Raw genomic sequence first — 19,266 nt, 5'->3', positions numbered from 1 at the left:
TCAAAGGGCAAACAGGGGTGGCGTTGTGTAAACCTGGTTTGATATTTAGAAAATGATGCCCATCTTAACAGTTAAACCCTTTGTACAAGACAGATGTATTGTATAGCCATAAATTAACAAAATGATGGATATGAGAGTCTGTATATATACTGTATGTAAAAATTACTGAGATCTTTTGATGAATAGAAAATAACTATTTACAACACTTGCTTATCTACAACACACATCGTGTCCTTAATAATAACATGCACAAATCAAGAACCTCATTAAAAACAAATAAAGTTGGACTCTTTGTAAAAGTAACATCTTGCTTTTTAACACGCTTTTAAGAACTGATAACAGGTCATGACTAGATCTCCTGTGTTCGGCATTGTACTTTTACTACAAGCATGTGGAAAGTAAATATACATATAGTTTATACAGAGCTTTAACAGATATCTAAAGATAATTTGGTACATTTTCAATAATATTCCCTGTTAGATCGGATACCTAGACATGTTGGCCCATACAGACAATACTCTTATACCTCATGAAAAGTAAAACTTTAAGAAATGCAAATACCTCTCTTCATAGATTTTGAAAAAGGCTTTGATAAATGTCCATGAAATAAGACAATGACGGACTGAAAATTAAACATTTCTTTGTAATCCAAATTGTGTAGCAGTAGGCCTAAGTAGCTCATAGTTGTAATTAAAACTTGTCTCATTGAGTGGATTTCAAATTCGCCGCATAGATGCTATCAAACAAGACACCCATGCACATCAGTATAAATTAGGTGCTTAGAAAACTATTAACATTGGGTTTGTGTTTGAGAAATTACAAAAGAAACCAAAAAAGAGAAAACCCTCAAAATGGCAATACTTTAAGTCTGTACACATTTGTTGCATTCCTTCCTCGGCATTACACGCTAGTACAGTTAGGAATCTCCCTTGTGCTCTCGCAGGCATTTCCAATTCGCCCTGGGGTAGAGAGAAAAAAAACACAACATAAGAACAATGTGGGTTAGTCCACTAGTAGTAGAGCCTTTGAAGCCTGTGAAACAAATAACTACTTGGACATTGATACGGCCTGTTAATTACTTGGGTTTCATTACAATGTCTTATCAAAAGCTCTTAAGCTGTTGTTTCATGTGTGGGACATTAGTGGCTGACCCATTCGTTAGTTTGTTTCCTTGTTTTCTTCTGAAGATACAGTACCCCTCCTTTTTCCTACCAGTTAATTCCATGTAAAGAAACAATGTAGACTTTCTAACATTATGTATTGTATACACTGCAGGTCAAAAGTCAACATTGTTATACACGGAGATATGACCCATATGTGTTCTAGTCCAATATAATTAGTTTGGACAATGTTTATGTAATATTGATGGATCTTTCTCAACAAGGAAGTTCAAAGTCACCAAATCAGTAATTGCTAATAACACAATAAACAATGATTTATCAGACTATGTATCTTACATTTAACCCTGGCGTCCATCTCTTTCTCCAATACTTCTGTGGGCGTGGAGAACTCACTGAGGGTGATCTTAGGCGTGCTGTCATTCTGGCTGACCGAACCGATCATCTCCTGCTCTTTCTCCTGGTTCACCTCTGCGTATATGTTAATCCAGGGGATTTTTCTGCAGATTGGTAAATGTAGACAGACAACAGCCATGTTACAATAAGCAATGACTAGTCAATGATTGTCCGTCCCATTGGCAGTATTTCTCAAAGCTACACATTTTGTTCAGAGTTGGTATGATGACAAGACTAAACTAAGCCCTGGACGTGTTATTATCATAAAGCCACTAGATATCTAACTAAGAAAATCTTAATCTATCCATAAATAAATCCCCATATGACATCAATGTCTAGTACTGATATAAGACTGTAATTCTAATGCATATACATTTTGCATAATCTCAAAAAAATCTTTCCCCGTTCATATTTATGATCAGAAAAATGTTTCATCCACTTGTACTTCAATTTATTTCAAATTACAAGTCATTTTGTTATTTAATTGTTTTGCTTTGTCGTGTGTGACATTTCAATAAATCTGTTTCCTCTTTAGATTAATGTGGGAAATTCCATATCAATAATTAATGCGTTTTCCGCAGACTTTTCCATCATTTTAATAATTCAGCTATTAACAGCCGAAGTACGACAACAGCATATTAACCAATTTAATGATAGTTTTCTTCACATAACATCACTGATTCACACATGTGCCTCATGCATCCAAATCACTCTAAATCTGTTTACTACATCTACAGTATAAAGGAAATTTGAAAAGTTATTTCAAAGGAACGTCATTAGTTCATCGTTCATTTATGCAGGCCCTTCCAATCTAGCATATTATTATAATATGCTTTATTAATGATGATGTCAGATGATTAGAGCAGTGCTGTGATACAGTGTTCAAAGATATAATCATAAAGTACTGTACATACCTCTTGAATTTGTAGATGAGAAACACTGCTAAACCCAGGAATACTACTGATAGGAGCATCAGCATGGCTGAACTGCTGTGTCTCGGGCTGGAATCCACCAAGGGTGCTGTAACAGAGGGTAGAGGAAGACCAACGTTAAACATAACAAGAACATAGCAACACAATAAAGGCTAATCTGGGATTGTCTTGGAGACATTCTTGCTTCATTGCCAATATTGATCCTATACTGTATATTATTGTGTTTTTTCGCGTTAGTTGTAATTTATTTTGTACATAATGTTTCTGCCACCGTCTCTTATGACCAATAAAAGTTTCTGGATATCAGGACAGCGATTACTCACCTCGTATTGGACAAAGATTTTTTCTTCAACGAGTCTGACGCAAAGGATATTCTACAGACACCCGACAAGGCCCAAATCCCAGTCATTCGCATGAGAAAGTGACAGAGATATCGTGGATGTAGGTCGGGGTGCCTTGTAAGAATCCGAATGCTAGCGAATACTCTGCCTCTACCATCAGTCCTATTAGCCAATGTACAATCATTTGAAAACAAAATAGACTACTTACGATCACAGATATCCTACCAACGGGACATAAACATTGTTAATATCTTATGTTTCACCGAGTCGTGGCTGAACGACGACATGACTAACATACAGCTGGCAGGATATACGCTACATCGGCAGGATAGAACGGCTGACTCCGGTAAAACAAGGGGTGGCGGTCTGTGTATATTTGTAAACAACAGCTGGTGCACAAAATCCAATGCTAAGGAAGTCTTGAGGTTTTGCTCACCTGAGGTAGAGTATCTCATCATAAGCTGTAGATCACACTATTTACTAAGAGAGTTTTCATCTATATTTTTCGTAGCTGTCTATTTACCACCACAAACCTATGCTGGCACTAAGATTGCACTCAATTACCTGTATAAGGCCATAAGCAAACAGGAAAACGCTCATCCAGAGGCAGCACTCCTAGTGGCTGGGGACTTTAATGCAGGAAAACTTCTACCTGCATGTAAAATGTGCAACCAGAGGAAAGAAAACTCTAGACCACCTTTACTCCACACACAGAGATGTGTACAAAGCTCTCCCTCACCCTCCATTTGGCAAGTCTGACCATAATTCCATCCTCCTGATACCTGCATATAAGCAAAACTAAAGCAGGAAGCACCAGTGACTCGGTCAGATGATGCAGATGCTAAGCTACAGGACGGTTTTGCTAGCACAGACTGGAACATGTTCCGGGATTCTTCCGATGGCATTGAGGACTACACCACATAGAGCTGCCGCTTTCAAGGAGCTGGACTCTAACCCGGACGCTTATAAGAAATCCCGCTATACCCTCTGACGAACTATCAAACAGGCAAAGAGTCAATACAGGACTAAGATTGAATCATACTACACCGGCTCCGACGCTCGTCGGATGTGGCAGGGTCTTGCAATCTATTACAGACTACAAAGGGAATCACTTCCGCGAGCTGCCCAGTGACACGAGCCTACCAGACGAGCTAAATCACTTCTATGCTCGCGTCGAGGCAAGCAACACTGAAGCATGCATGAGAGCATCAGCTGTTCCGGATCACTATGTGATCACGCTCTCCGTAGCCGATGTGAGTAAGACTTTTAGGCAGGTCAACATTCACAAGGCCGCAGGGCCAGACGGATTACCAGTATGCGTACTCCGAGCATGCGCTGACCAACTGGCAAGTGTCTTCACTGACATTTTCAACATGTCCCTGACTGAGTCTGTAATACCAACATGTTTTAAACAGACCACCATAGTCCCTGTGCCCAAGAACACTAAGATAACCTGCCTATATGACTACTGACACGTAGCACTCACGTCTGTAGCCATGAAGTGCTTTGAAAGGCTGGTCATGGCTCACATCAACACCAATATCCCAGAAACCCTAGACCCACTCTAATTTGCATACCGCCCCAACAGATCCACAATGATGCAATCTCTATTGCACTCCACACTGCCCTTTCCCACCAGGACAAGAGGAACACCTACGTGAAAATGCTATTCATTGCCTACAGTGCAGCGTTCAACACCATAGTGCCCTCAAAGCTCATCACTAAGCTAAGGACCCTGGGACTAAACACCTCCCTCTGCAACTGGATCCTGGACTTTCTGACGGGCCGCCCCCAGGTGGTAAGGGTAGGTAACAACACATCTGCCACGCTGATCCTCAACACGTTGGCCCCTCAGGGGTGCGTGCTCAGTCGCCTCCTGTATTCCCTGTTCACCCATGACCACATGGCCAGGCACGACTCCAACGCCATCATTAAGTTTGCCGCCGACACAACAGTGGTAGGCCTGATCACAGACAACGATGAGACAGCCTATAGGGAGGAGGTAAGAGACCTGGCAGTGTGGTGCCAGGATAACAACCTCTCCCTCAAGACAAAGGAGATGATTGTGGACTACAGGAAAAAAAAGAGGACTGAGCATGCCCCCATTCTCATCGACAGGGCTGTAGTGGAACAGGTTGAGAGCTTCAAGTTCCCTGGTGTCCACATCACCAACAAACTATCGTGGTCCAAACACACCAAGACAGTCGTGAAGAGGGCACGACAAAGCCTATTCTCAGGAGACATGGCATGGGTCCTCAGATCCTCAAAAAGTTCTACAGCTGCACCATCGAGATCATCCTGACTGGTTGCATCACTGCCTGGTACGGCAACTGCTCGGCCTCCGACCGCAAGGCACTACAGATAGGGTAGTGCGTATGGCCCAGTACCAGGACCTCTATACCAGGCGGTGTTAGAGGAAGGCCCTAGAAATTGTCAAAGACTCCAGCCACCCTAGTCATGGACTGTTCTCTCTGCTACCGCACGGCAGGCGGTACCGGAGCGCCAAGTCTAGGACCAAAAGGCTTCATAACAGCTTCTACCCCCAAGCCATAAGACTCCTGATCAGCTAATCATGGCTAACCAGACTATCTGCATTGTCCCCCCACCCCACCCCCTCTTTTACGCTGCTGCTACTCTCTGTTTATTAACAATGCATAGTCACTTTAACTCTACCCACATGTACATATGACCTATATTACCTCGACTAACCTGTGCCCCTGCACATTTACTCTGTACCGGTACCCCCTGTTTATAGCCTCCCTACTGTTATTTTATTTTACTGCTGCTCTTTCATTATTTATTTTGTACTTATCTATTTCTTTACTTGACACTTATTATTCTTAGAACTGCAGTGTTGGTTAAGGGCTTGTAAGTAAGCATTTCACTGTAAGGTATCCGGCGCATGTGGCAAATACAATTTGATTTGATTTGAAGGTAGAGCACAATATATTTTCTATTTTGTATTTTTATCCAGCCCCAGCTCTGAGAGGCGGCCTGTGATGTTGATGACTTTTCTGAAGCAGCTTGAAGGCTCTTCCCAGCTTTTCTAAGGTGAGACACACACACACCACACACTTGACACACAGACACACACACCCACACACACACTTTAAAATTCAGCACCCGCCGACTTGCGTTGTGTATACCCAGCCCTTTAAGCCACAGACAGCCAGCTCAAGACTATATGTTCTCACTGGGATTATGTGGCTAGACCTGTGAAGTCTATCTGCATTGTACTCCTGAGTGGCGCAGTGGTCTAAGCCACTGCATCGCAGTGCTAACTGTGCCACTAGAGATCCTGATTCGAATCCAGGCTCTGTCGCAGCCGGCCGCGACCGGGAGACTCATGGGCGGCGCATAATTGTCCCAGCGTCGTCCAGGGTAGGGGAGGGAATGGCCGGCAGGGATGTAGCTCAGTTGATAGAGCATGGCGTTTGCAACGCCAGGGTTGTGGGTTTGATTCCCACGGGGGGCCAGTATAAAAAAAAAAAAATGTATTCACTAACTGTAAGTCGCTCTGGATAAGAGCGTCTGCTAAATGACGTAAATGTAAAAATGTAAGTCTTCAATCACCATCATCTATGACCAGAGAGCTTTGAGCAATCCTCTCTCCAACCCCAACACCCACATTAACTTCACATGTGAAGTGTTCCAAAAACACGTTTTCACATGAGAAATGTCATGTTTTATGCATTTTCCACGTGAAATCATGTGGCTTTTATGTAAGGGCACTTCAAACTTTAACCCTCTACTCTTCCATGTGGACCCAGCTGCTGTAGTAAGTGTGGTGTTGTAGAGGTATATAGAAGGAGGCTGGACTACTGCTCTGTATCCATTCAATACTCTCAACTGAGAATATTTTCCATTGTGAAGCAGGTTTTGTGTTGTTTCTGGGTGGACACCGGCCAATCATTTTAATTGCAGCCAAGAGTAGTTATTTATTTGTCTCATTTCAAGCCAACACTCAAACTTGTGTAATGTTGAGGATTATTTTGAGGCGATTCTGAATTCTGCATGCATTTATAATCAAACTTCTCTTTTTTTGTCCTTTTCTCAAGGACTAAATAATCAACATAATTATACTCAGTGTAACACTCATTTTGTGGTTGGATGGCTGTAAAAGACAGTGAACAGATGTTGGGCATCTTGATCGCTGATATAAAAGTTCCCTTGTCTCAAGGAGTTCCACTTAAAATAAAATCAACCCTCCCTTTCCTCCCATGTCCTCCTCCAATCGTCATACATAAATACAGAACAAAAAATTTTTGGTTTATGCTATCCAAATATGGCTTATGAAGAGATTATCTCCAGTAAATTAAATTGCATTTATGACATCACAAAAATAAACAAATACAGCTAAAAAACAGGAGAATATGTAGAGAAAATAATGATTTCTCATGCAAGTACATACAGTTAATTTATGTAATTATCTTGATGCTAACTTTTTTCCTTACCCAAAGTTAGCTGTGTGATGTAAACGATTACTCTTTCTCCTGGCTTTAGCTCAAACTCCACCAGATTCTGGTCCAGAGCGCTGGCAAGTATCTCAGAGATCTGTTGAAGGAGATGAAAGAAGCATAATTTTGTCAAACAATTGTCACCCTTTACAGCTCTTTCAATTCACACACACTGCATAATTAAATAATATTTGCCATCTTGTCATGACACCCACCACATTGGTTCAATTGTCTCAATTGTCAGACTTGGGTGCATATAATTAATGTGGATGTGTGTCATTTCAGCCATGACAATGTAATTATCCTATTGGGTGAATTGACGTGAAGGATTGGAAACACTTTGTCATATATGCCATGACAGAATTACAATGACACTCAAAATGTCAGCGTCCAATCTAACTGTCCCATACCTGCTTTAGCTCCTCCTCGCTCTTTTTCCTGCCCTCTGATTGGTTCTTGTGTGGTAACAGAAAGAGCTCAGTGGACGTTGGCACACCTGGAAACACTGCAACCAATAGCTGATCCTCTTGAAAGTCTGACACCTGTTGACAATGGGCAATACTGTTACAATATGTTCATACTTGTATGGCATTCTTAGTCTACAGTCAAAAACACTGCCCTTAGATTATATACATATTTAACATGTTTGAAAGCAAAGGAGAGGGAGGTGACAATGAAATAGCGTTGGGCTTGATCAACATGTGGTAATAACCCAGTACAACCTACAGGTAAACAATGCTACCAAACCAAAAGATGACAATTCAGCATTAATACTACTTTCTTTTTCGGTAACACTTTATTTGACATCTAGCGTCATAACACGTTATGATGCGGTTATAACCATGTCATAATATGTCATAACAGTTGACATAACCTGTCATAACATTGTCACGACACTGTCATGACACATATTTAGACGTGTTGTGACATATATTGCAATATTTTATGGCTAGTTATGACATCTATATAAGAGTGTCAAAGCCCACAAAACCTACCACACAAGGCAAACCAATCGATTCTACTTGTATATAGTATGTTATATAACATTTCCTAAAATTGGCCATTCTATTACCATTGTAATTGTACACACATTGATGTCAAACATGTGCCTAGCCCAATGCTCTGTCGCTGATGACTGGGAAGAATGCAGGAGAAGGACAAAACACCCTCTTTGGAACTTATGACTGACATATGGTCATGTATGTAATAGGCCTATCTGGCTTATATTATTATCTTTACAACAACTAAAATGTTCCATATTTTAGAATCAAAGTTTGTTTGTTCACAACATTATATACATGTATACTTGGTCCTCTGGAGCTCAGCTGGTAGAGCACGGCGCTTGTAACGCCAAGGTAGTGGGTTCGATCCCCGGGACCACCCATACACAAAAAAAATATATGTATGCACGCATGACTGTAAGTCGCTTTGGATAAAAGCGTCTGCTAAATGGCATATTATATATTATATTATATACTTAGCGCTACCACTAGGGGGAGACATTCAACATTTTAACTGCATGCACGAGCCTCATATTTTGGAAGAGCAGGAAGAGAAGCCCAGTGGAAAAATGTCAATTGTCCGTGTCTCCTTATTCATCCTGTTTTCAGGTTTGTAACATTTATAAGCATGGTTTTGTTTTTATCTAGAGATAACATATTTATCAAAATTGTAATGATGTATAATTTGTATAATTTAAGTGTTTTGACCAAGTGAAAAATGTGTGAGATTGTCCCTTTCATATGAGTGTAGCCAAGCTAAGCTAGCTAACTTTGTATGTAGCTAAGTCAATGAGACAAGATAGCGACTTGGCTATCTTGTCTTTTGGCTCTTAAATTGTTACATTTTTTACAAACGATGACTAGTATTAAGTGTATTTACATGAGAACATATGAACCACGCTAATGATATGTATTTTAGAAGATTACTTTTCATGATATGTGTATCTAACATCCATATGCTAACCACAAACATTAGCTAGCCTACCATTTAATACACAAGACTCTTCTATAATCAATTTATAGAAGTAGCACTATATATTCACTACCGTTCAAAAGTTTGCGGTCACTTAGAAATGTCCTTGTTTTCGAAAGAAAAGCAATTTGTTTGTCCATTAAAATAACATCACATTGATCAAAAATACAGTGCAGACATTGGTAATGTTGTAAATGGCTTCTGTAACTGGAAACGGCTGATTTTTTATGGAATATCTACATAGGCATACAGAGGCCCATTTTCAGCAACCATCAGTCCTGTGTTCCAATGGAACGTTGTGTTTGCTAATCCAAGTTCATCATTTTAAAAGGCTAATTGATCATTAGAAAACCCTATTGCAATTATGTTAGCACAGCTGAAAACGGTTGTGCAGATTAAAGAAACAATAAAACTGGCCTTCTTGAGACTAGTTGAGTATCTGGAGCATCAGCAATTTTGGTTTCGATTACAGGCTCAAAATGCCAGAATCAAATGACTTTCTTCTGAAACTCATCAGTCTATTCTTCTTCTGAGAAATGAAGGCTATTCCATGCGAGAAATTGCCAAGAAACTGAAGATCTCGTACAACGCTGTGTACTACTCCCTTCACAGAACAGCGCAAACTGGCTCTAACCAGAATAGAAAGAGGAGTGGGAGGCCCCGGTGCACAACTGAGCAAGAGGACAAATACATTAGAGTGTCTAGTTTGAGAAACAGATCCCTCACAGGTCCTCAACTGGCAGCTTCATTAAATAGTACCCACAAAACACCAGTCTCAACGTCAACAGTGAAGAGGCGACTCCGGGATGCTGACCTTCTAGGCAGAGTTGCAAAGAAAAGCCATATCTCGGACTGGCCAATAAAAATACAAGATTAAGATGGGCAGTCTGAGATATGGCCTCCATGTTTTCGCGAAAGTGTACAGTATTTATTTCTTGATGGGAAAAGTATGTCTTGACAAACAACTGTTTTTCCATGCCTTCAAAATAGCTATGACTAAATGTTTTTTTCAAATAATGGCCTTCATCCACTTCAGATTACCAGCGAAGCATGGGGTTCCAACCAGCAATCAGTGTCCATTTTAAAATCCACTACTGTTTTTATGGGTTCTCTATAGGGCTATCGGCGGACAATGGAGTGGCGTAGTCTGCAAGTCACATACACTTTAAGAGCATAAATTATCAAGACTTGAAGTCACTATTTGAGTAGCAAAATAGTGGACAAATAGAGAGCAAAGGAATCACTCACAATGAGAGTAAAGAGGCATAGAAGGAAAGGAGAGGTATAGGGAAGGGGATGGGATGCAATAGACCCTGTAAAAATCAATACACTCAGGCCGGTTTGTTCTCTTTGCGATCACTCATTAGTCTAAAAAGCCTTCTGGCTCTGTGTGCTTGGGTAGCACTGGCATTTTATGTCCCCCAAACTCATTGGCTGGAGTGAAACATCTGATCTGGATTAAGGGAGGGGAGAAGGTGAGTCAGACTGAGTCAGATGAGTGAGCTTTTAGGAGGGAATTATGTCCAAGCCCAAATTTGGCTGAGAAAAGACCTCTGCAGCGCTGTATCTTGTCGCTTTAATATTTGAACAGCAAAGGCTTTTGGTGCGGCTTCCTCACAATCTTACTGTATGCAACGCTAAATAAATAAGATGAAACAGTGGTCAATTACTAATTACTATTGTAAACACACCATGACATGGATTCTGTTTTTCTTTTGTCGTGAATTTGACCGTAACTATGAACTATGACGATACTGGGTTATTCTATCTTCATAACTCCTTCCATAGTGCATTATTTCCAACATTGTTGTGATAAATAGGTTATGATGATTCACCTATAACTACCATTTCATTCTGTCGTTACCCAGGAAAGGAAAGGGGGGCGAGAGCAAGAAAGGGATGCCCAGAAGAAGTGCACTCTATTGGGGAAGAAAGAGGACATGTTAACCTCTTGCACCACACTGAGAGGTGCATTAACAGGTGGTGGTGAAACCAGCGGGGGGCTTCCGCGAAACATGAAATGATATGAATTTGCCATCAATCACTGTCTGGAACCTGAGAGGGAGCCTCCAGCCATCTTCCATGTACCGCAAGGGGAGGAAAGAAGAAGCCGGAGAAACCGAAGATGGAATGACTTCTGAAAATAACTTCAAATAGCCTCTATTACTGAACTCCCCATTCAAACCTCTATGAGGTGGTGGGTTGGAAATAGCTGAGGAGAAAAAGTGCAGCCCTGCCTGACTCTCACTATTGTCAGCCATAGAGCTGTACTGTAGTACTGCAACACTGCAGCTTAATGGACTGTAATAACACTTTGTATAGTGGTTGTTGCACAATATCTAGACTATGAACCCTATGTAAACTCTAGCAGTACATGGATGAATAGTCCTTACTATGATTTCCTTTCAGAGAAAGGGTGAAAGAGTGAAAGAAGGGATGGTTTGAAAGCAATAAACTGCATATGGAGCAGATGAACTAGTGTTCATAAACTCAATAGAAACCTGAGACCCATATACTGTATAATGTATCTACTATAGGTCCTAAAAGGTTGTATAACAAAACTTCCTGTATGAAAAGAGGTGCTGTAACAGTCTATTGAGGCTAGCAATTAATAGCTCAACTAGAGCTATAGCTTTCTATAACTGAGTGGGCCCCTCAGTTCAACACAATTCAATTGGCTGGTGCTATACTATACTGCCATGAACATAGTATATGGCTCCCAGGCTCCCAGGTAACAAAGTGCACTTTATCCCTCACAAAGCCTCACCCTGACCTCTATCACAGTAGCTCCCTCCACTGGCTCTCAGCCTAGCTCGCCTCACATGTCAAATCCACTGTGGAGTTGGTGAAGATACAGAAAGACCACAAGTTGCATGCTATAGGCCTTAACCTCCACTCGAAGTGGAAGAATAACACACTTAACTATGACATATCAGTGCCTGCTCTCCTCCGCAGATACTACGCACATCCAGTGCCCCGGTAATGGCTAAGATCTCCTTCATTCCAGGCTAATTCTGAAGAACGCATTTCATTTCTCCGATTTCTGAAAATAAATTATTAGTGCTCATCAAGCTACCTCAAGGGGGGAAAAAGAAGCCAAGCCTCTCACACCTGTGTGATAACGAATCACAGGACAGCCCGAGGGCCAACGCCGAAGCGTCTGAGTGGATAGAAAGATACGAGAGAGAGGGAGAAAAAGAGAGAAGGAAGGAATTCACTTACTTGGAGCAGAGCCTTCTTAATGACTCTCCCCACATCCTGTCTCCACTCGGGGACGTCAGGGTTGAACTCGTCCAGATTAGGGGAGAAAGATAAAAGCAGAGATTTGAAGAACTCTGTCAGAGAGAGAGAGAGAGACCCAGGGGAGAAACAGAAACAGACCGTTAATTCAGCTCCTGATCTAGGTGCATTATTCTCAAGGTATCCTCCTCATTCCCCACTGTTATTTGTTCTGGTTGTGTCCCTCCTCTAACTGTCTTCTGATGGGTGGGAAAGATGACAGAGATGTCGGTGTGTGTGATTGTGTGCGTGTGCGTGTGCGTGTTCATGGTTTGACAAGGGGAGATGATTGCTCGTACAAGTGTTTTCTTAGATAATTGGGGTAATGTCCTCTTCGACAATATCCTAACATATTCAAATGTAAAGTACCCTCAAATGTTGCATACCAAGTGAGATGGCTGCTAGATGTGCTAATTAGCATTACATCAAGCAGAATAATTTGATTAGGGAGATCCGAGAGAGAGAGAGAGAGAGAGAGAGAGAGAGAGAGAGAGAGAGAGAGAGAGATGTAGTACTGATCCTTACCTTGGACTGCTATCGTCTTGTCTTGCTGTCTTGCAGTATGGCGTTGGCTGAAGACATTTGGACCGTAACAGTGTTCATTTCCTCGCTGGTGAAGGTGTACGAGATGCTGCCATCTAAGCTGATTACCAGCTGGAGGAAGAGGGAACATGGACAAAATGGATGATCACACTTTGATCCGGTCATCAACCCTTCACCTAAAACCTTTACCTAAAACCCCGGAACATGAAAAAAAAAAAACATTTCAGATGATAACAACTTCTCCTTGAACTTCTCACTTAGAGTAGTCAGAACTTCTGACTTGCGTAAAACCCTACAAAAAACATCCTCCCCATAAGACCTAGAACCAATGCAGCTAAGGTAATAACTTATGACATACTAACAAGATGTCTGAACAAAATACAAGATCAGAGACTGCTCCGCCTCTATCATAGCCACCTTCCATCAGAGAAGAGGTCAATGTACCTAATACCATAGACATCATGTATACCCCATATATACATCAGTGGAGTCTACTGAAGGGAGGACAGCTCATAGTAATGGTTGAAGTGGAATGGAACTGGAATGGAAACCATGTCTTTGATGTGTTAAATGCTGTTCCATTTATTCCATTCCAACCATTACAATAATCCCGTCCTCTGATTTAATTAAAATGACACCAGCCACCACTGCAGTACATGTACAGTATATGGCATTATAGGGTAAGACCCCTTTTGAATAGTGTCAGTTTACCTCTACTAATGTTGTACAGTTGGTACCCCAGATACAGTATACTGTATACTATACACAACATCAGAAGAGGATCTGTGTCTGCACAATGTGGTCTCACTACTGGAGTCCCACAGGGCTCGGTTCTAGGCCCTCTTCTCTGTACACCAAGTGTTTTAAGTCCAGTTTACCTCAGTGCTGTTCCCAAGCCACCAGAAGTAGCTGAGGGTCCTGGAGTGGATTGGCCAGACCACTGCTGTTAGGTTTACTTCCTTGTTCTTGATGGCCACAAACGGAGCTAGCAGCTGGACATGTTCCACAGGACCTGATACAAACACAGAGGATGATTCAGACTCAGTTTTGGATGATTTAGACACAGTATTGGATGATTCAGACTCAGTGTTGGATGATTCAGACTCAGTATTGGATGATTCAGACTCTTTATTGGATGATTCACACTCAGTATTGGATGATTCAGACTCAGCATTGGATGATTCAGACTCAGCATTGGATGATTCAGACCCAGTACTGATTGTAATTACATGGATATTGTTTCAGACTACCCACTTTACAATATGAAAAGCACTCGCACATTGAAATACTATTTTTAGATTATTTTTGGCTTAAAAATGAAAAGCACTGGCATGTCCAAATATTAGTTTTACAGGGGCGTGGGGAAAAAATAAATAGCAACCTCCTTAAATTATGAATTAGAGACAAGAAGATCCCTCACACTGTGCTTGCCAGTATCACTTATCATTATCACTGGGGTAGTGTGTGGGATCTTCTTTTCAATAAGACTACTTTAGCTGAAAAGGGAAGTTGAATGAAATCTTACTCAATAAATGTCATAAATGTCATAATGTTTTATAGTTTTGATGGAATTTACTTGAAGAACAAGATTTATTCTAGACTTAAAACACGTTGACGTTGTCATGTTTTTGTCATGATACCTTGTGAGTAATACTGTGGTCTGCCATGCTAAGACCGTAATGGAAGCTGACGTGGGTAACGTGGCATTACCGTCATCTAAGCGGTGAAGTTTCCTATAGCTGAAGTATGAAAAATAGTATAGTATGAAAAATGTATGTACTCACTAACTGTAAGTCGCTCTGGATAAGAGCGTCTGCTAAAATGACTAAATATAACACCGTATTTTCATGGTAAAACTCTGGCTGACAGTGGTGTGACTCGGCACTCTGGCGTGTACGTCTCCGCCTGGGCTTCTGTTAACTCTCATCCTCTTTAACTGAGACTAATCTTTATCCTTATACATGTGTGTATGTGTTTGTGTGTGAGTCAATTAGACAGGCTCCATAAACTGTGTTTGGTGTTAAAAATATTCAAATTGGAAATCTGTGGCGGCATCGTGCTTGGCACATCGCTAAAAGCATCGCCTGCACGCTCTCTCCCCTGTAAATGACCTCAAAATGTACCAAACCATGGAGAAAAAAACACCAGCAGAATCAATGCCATCAGAAAAATGAAAGTACACTGATTGAAAGTGTCGTGGCGACTAGAGACAACATTTAAATGGCACCTTCACAAATTGACGAAAGCCTCGATGTTCAAATCAAGAGACGAAGGGGCAATTCAAACACTGCACCGCAAAGAGCTGGATAATTCTTGATGCCTTTTAGACATAAGCATGTTATATTTGTCACAATTTTTTACTTGACATTTGGCTTGTTCATTACAAGATGAGAAGAGCAAGAGAGAATCAATGTGCTGTACTATGTGGAAAGCATTCTGGTACTTTGCCTATAACTGGCTCCATTGTACACTGCTGTATACTTAGTAAGGTGGTTATTTACAGAGAAATATGAGGCATTGAGATATTCAATTATGATCCTTGAGAACCACTTCACTGTTGTTTTCCATCCTTTCCCTCCAATCAGAGACTGATCCAGACCTGGGTCACCAGGTGAGCGACTACTCTGGCCAATCAATGGCCGACGTCACAGTAACTGACCAATTATCTACCAGGTGCAGTACAAACGAAAACCAGAAGTACTTCAGTCCTCGATGGCGGGAATTGAATAGCCCTGAGACAATAGATGAATGTATAGAGGTGACGTACAGTACATGTAACATGGAGCTTGGTTCTCATTGAGTCACCCTGGAAAGCAAGTAAAGTAAGAACTATAGAAAGAAAGAAAGAAAGAAAGAAAGAAAGAAAGAAAGAAAGAAAGAAAGAAAGAAAGAAAGAAAGAAAGAAAGAAAGAAAGAAAGAAAGAAAGAAAGAAAGAAAGAAAGAAAGAAAGAAAGAAAGAAAGAAAGAAAGAAAGACAAAAAAAATAAAAAATAAAGAAAGTTCATAATTATAAAAAAATAATAAAAATACATCCATTGTATTTGAGTGCCCAGCCAGATGCTTGTACTTGTGTTTATTCTAGACTTAAATACATATCATTGTTGAAATGGGGTTCAATACGATGCCCCAAAACCACAGTCCCACTCAGTAATCAGCACTCAGCATGCATGGACACAGGCAGGGCATCATTCTTTGTTTTTGTCAAAAGTCCAGCAGCTGGTGTTGTGACACATCTACATTAGCGTGCATCCTGAGTCTGACATGTTACATAACACCACTGGGAGTGTCTGGCTCCTGTGGTGTGAGTATGTGTGTGTGATGGAGAGAGAGAGACACAGGGAGGTTGAGGCAGTGTAGTTATCAAGAGACAGTAGGGTGGCAGGTACACTAGTCAACGGACTGCCGGGCTACATTCACACACAGACACAAGAAGTCAGCACTAGCCAAAACATCATATTCTGCCCAGCCGTGAGAGCAGTGTGTTTGTCTGTTTCTGCTAATGAGATGTATGTGTGTCTCTCTCTCTCTCTCTCTCTCTCTCTCTCTCTCTCTCTCTCTCTGTGTGTGTAAGAGAGCTAATGTGTATGAGACCCTCCCTGCTCTGCCACTACAGTATCTGTAGCAGGTCTACTCAGGGGGGTTACATCTGGCACTTCCCTAGTTTCAACACTCACACACACACACACACACACACACACACACACACACACACATACACACACACCACAACTCTCCCACTTATCCCGCCCGTACCCTGAGAGCAAGCACAACTAACTCCCAGCCTCCCCGTGGCACATTGTAACGCAATGCAATTGGGATCCTTAATTGTAACACTGCATTAGCACGAGGGGGCTCCGGTCCAGCAACAAACACAACAACAACAAACTGCAAAATCCATTTCTCTCTCTCGCTCTCTCTCTCTCCTTATTCACTATCTGTTTTGCTTCTTTTCAAGCGCAGCAGAGTGTGAAAACATGGGTGGGCTGGCTGTGTGTGGGGAAAGGCTTCTGGGGGTATATTTCACACCATTGTATCCAGAAAATGATAAACTATGAATAAGCCGAATAAAGAAAGGTAGAATAGAATGGGAAAAAAGGGATAACAGTGGCGGCTATTGTGTGGAACTGTAATGGCCCACAATCCTTTGCCAAAATGGCACTCGGAATGGCACTTAGGTCTACGGTGGCGTCGATGTCATTCAGACTTTTGTCAGTGTCCTTTGTTGACACTCTCTGGACACTTCTAGTTCTCTATCGAGGTGTCCTGGGATCACTAGCTAATCTGCATGAGACTGATGCTGGACTGCTGGCTAAATGTCATGCTTTGTGTCCATGGGTCCGTGTGTGACTCAGAGGGCCAACAAATCCAAAACGCATAATAGGGTAAGCGTCATGGTCTGGACAGCAGTGCTGGTTGACAATAAGGGGTTTTGTTAGCAGGACTGTGTACAGGACTCTTGTTCAGATGAATGTCAACACACAAAGGATGGTGTAAACGGTGTGATGTCAGTGCTGTCGTGCTGACGGTGTGTCATACCTATAAGGACATGCTATAAGGTCACTTTGTGATAATGAAATCTTGACGTGTGACACTACAGATCCTGTCCCTCTCTCAAAACATCAAACTGGCTTCCACCTCCCTCAATCCTTTTCGTTTTAGGCCATTTGCTCTCCCCAAGAAATACTACCATCTTGGGCTTCATGAATATAAATTAAAGTCTGAATTCAACGGGAGCGAAGGATTTTCCGAATGCATAAGACGCGATGCCATGAGGATTCTTCACTTCCATTAGTGTCCTGTGGTAGTCGTTTTTGAAATTATTTTATAATACATTTCACAAACTTCTTGACCACATGGACAACTCAGCAGTACACTATGTCACTCAGTATAGATCTACTGTCTGGTGAATGACTCAGGCCTAAATAGCCAATATCACTATTCACACTAGGAGCCGTGCCAGTGGGTGTGACACCCTGACAGTGTTTCATTACAGTGGGAAGATGGGAAGATTATGAAGCATTGGCCAACCTATACAGAGCGATACCGTAGCCACTGTAAGCTTTAATGTGTTTTTGTAGTTCTCTTTTGGAATGTGTTATACCTATTCAGGCTTTTTAACATATTATAACCAACATAATGCTTTACAAAATGAAATGGAAAACATTCTTAAAACACAGAAAAATATTTGACCTTTCATTCAGCAGAAATATACAGAAGGGTTGCCTTCACTTAGAATAGACAACATAGAAACGCTACAAAATAGTGTCCCTATGTGCAACTCACCCTGTGCTGTTGAGGTAGTTCTGTCCTTGGCTGCAGCTCCTTGATACAACAGATGGGTTGAACCAGAACGCTGGTAGACAGTTATCTTCTCTACGCCGTTCATAGCCATAACCACTATAACAAATCACATACAGAATGTGATCACTATCAACACTTTACCTCTACCTACTGTATATGTACATATCTACCTCAATTATCTCCTACACCTGCCCGTCAACTTGGTGCTGGTACTCTGCGTATACAGCCAAGTTATCGTTACTCATTGTGTATTTATTATTATTTTTCTATATTTTTCTCTCCGCATTGTTGGAAAGGGCCCGTAAGTAAGCATTTCACTGTTAGTCTACAACTGCTGTTTACGAAGCATGTGATACATACAATTTTATTTGATTTGGATCAAAAGGACATACAGTATTACTGTGTAATATGTTACAGCTTCTCTTTCCTATCCCCTCAGCACAATACATATAATAGCTATTTTTTGCATTGCAACGCATCATTATTACAGTGGGGGAAAAAAGTATTTAGTCAGCCACCAATTGTGCAAGTTCTCCCACTTAAAAAGATGAGAGAGGCCTGTAATTTTCATCATAGGTACACGTCAACTATGACAGACAAAATGAGAATTTTTTTTCCTGAAAATCACATTGTAGGATTTTTAATGAATTTATTTGCAAATTATGGTGGAAAATAAGTATTTGGTCAATAACAAAAGTTTCTCAATACTTTGTTATATACCCTTTGTTGGCAATGACACAGGTCAAACGTTTTCTGTAAGTCTTCACAAGGTTTTCACACACTGTTGCTGGTATTTTGGCCCATTCCTCCATGCAGATCTCCTCTAGAGCAGTGATGTTTTGGGGCTGTCGCTGGGCAACCCGGACTTTCAACTCCCTCCAAAGATTTTCTATGGGGTTGAGATCTGGAGACTGGCTAGGCCAC

At 41.2% G+C, this 19,266-nt stretch overlaps 1 pseudogene; it reads right to left on the bottom strand.

Annotated features, from left to right (window-relative positions):
• Positions 1 to 315: 315 nt before the first annotated feature.
• The window catches only part of LOC121553853, an 87,138-nt pseudogene continuing 68,187 nt past the window's right edge, over positions 316 to 19,266 (bottom strand).

The sequence above is a fragment of the Coregonus clupeaformis genome, unplaced genomic scaffold (assembly GCF_020615455.1).
Source record: "Coregonus clupeaformis isolate EN_2021a unplaced genomic scaffold, ASM2061545v1 scaf0775, whole genome shotgun sequence".
Taxonomy (NCBI): Eukaryota; Metazoa; Chordata; class Actinopteri; order Salmoniformes; family Salmonidae; genus Coregonus; species Coregonus clupeaformis.
Note: the sequence above shows the minus strand (reverse complement) of the source record. Positions and strands in the feature narration are given on the sequence as shown.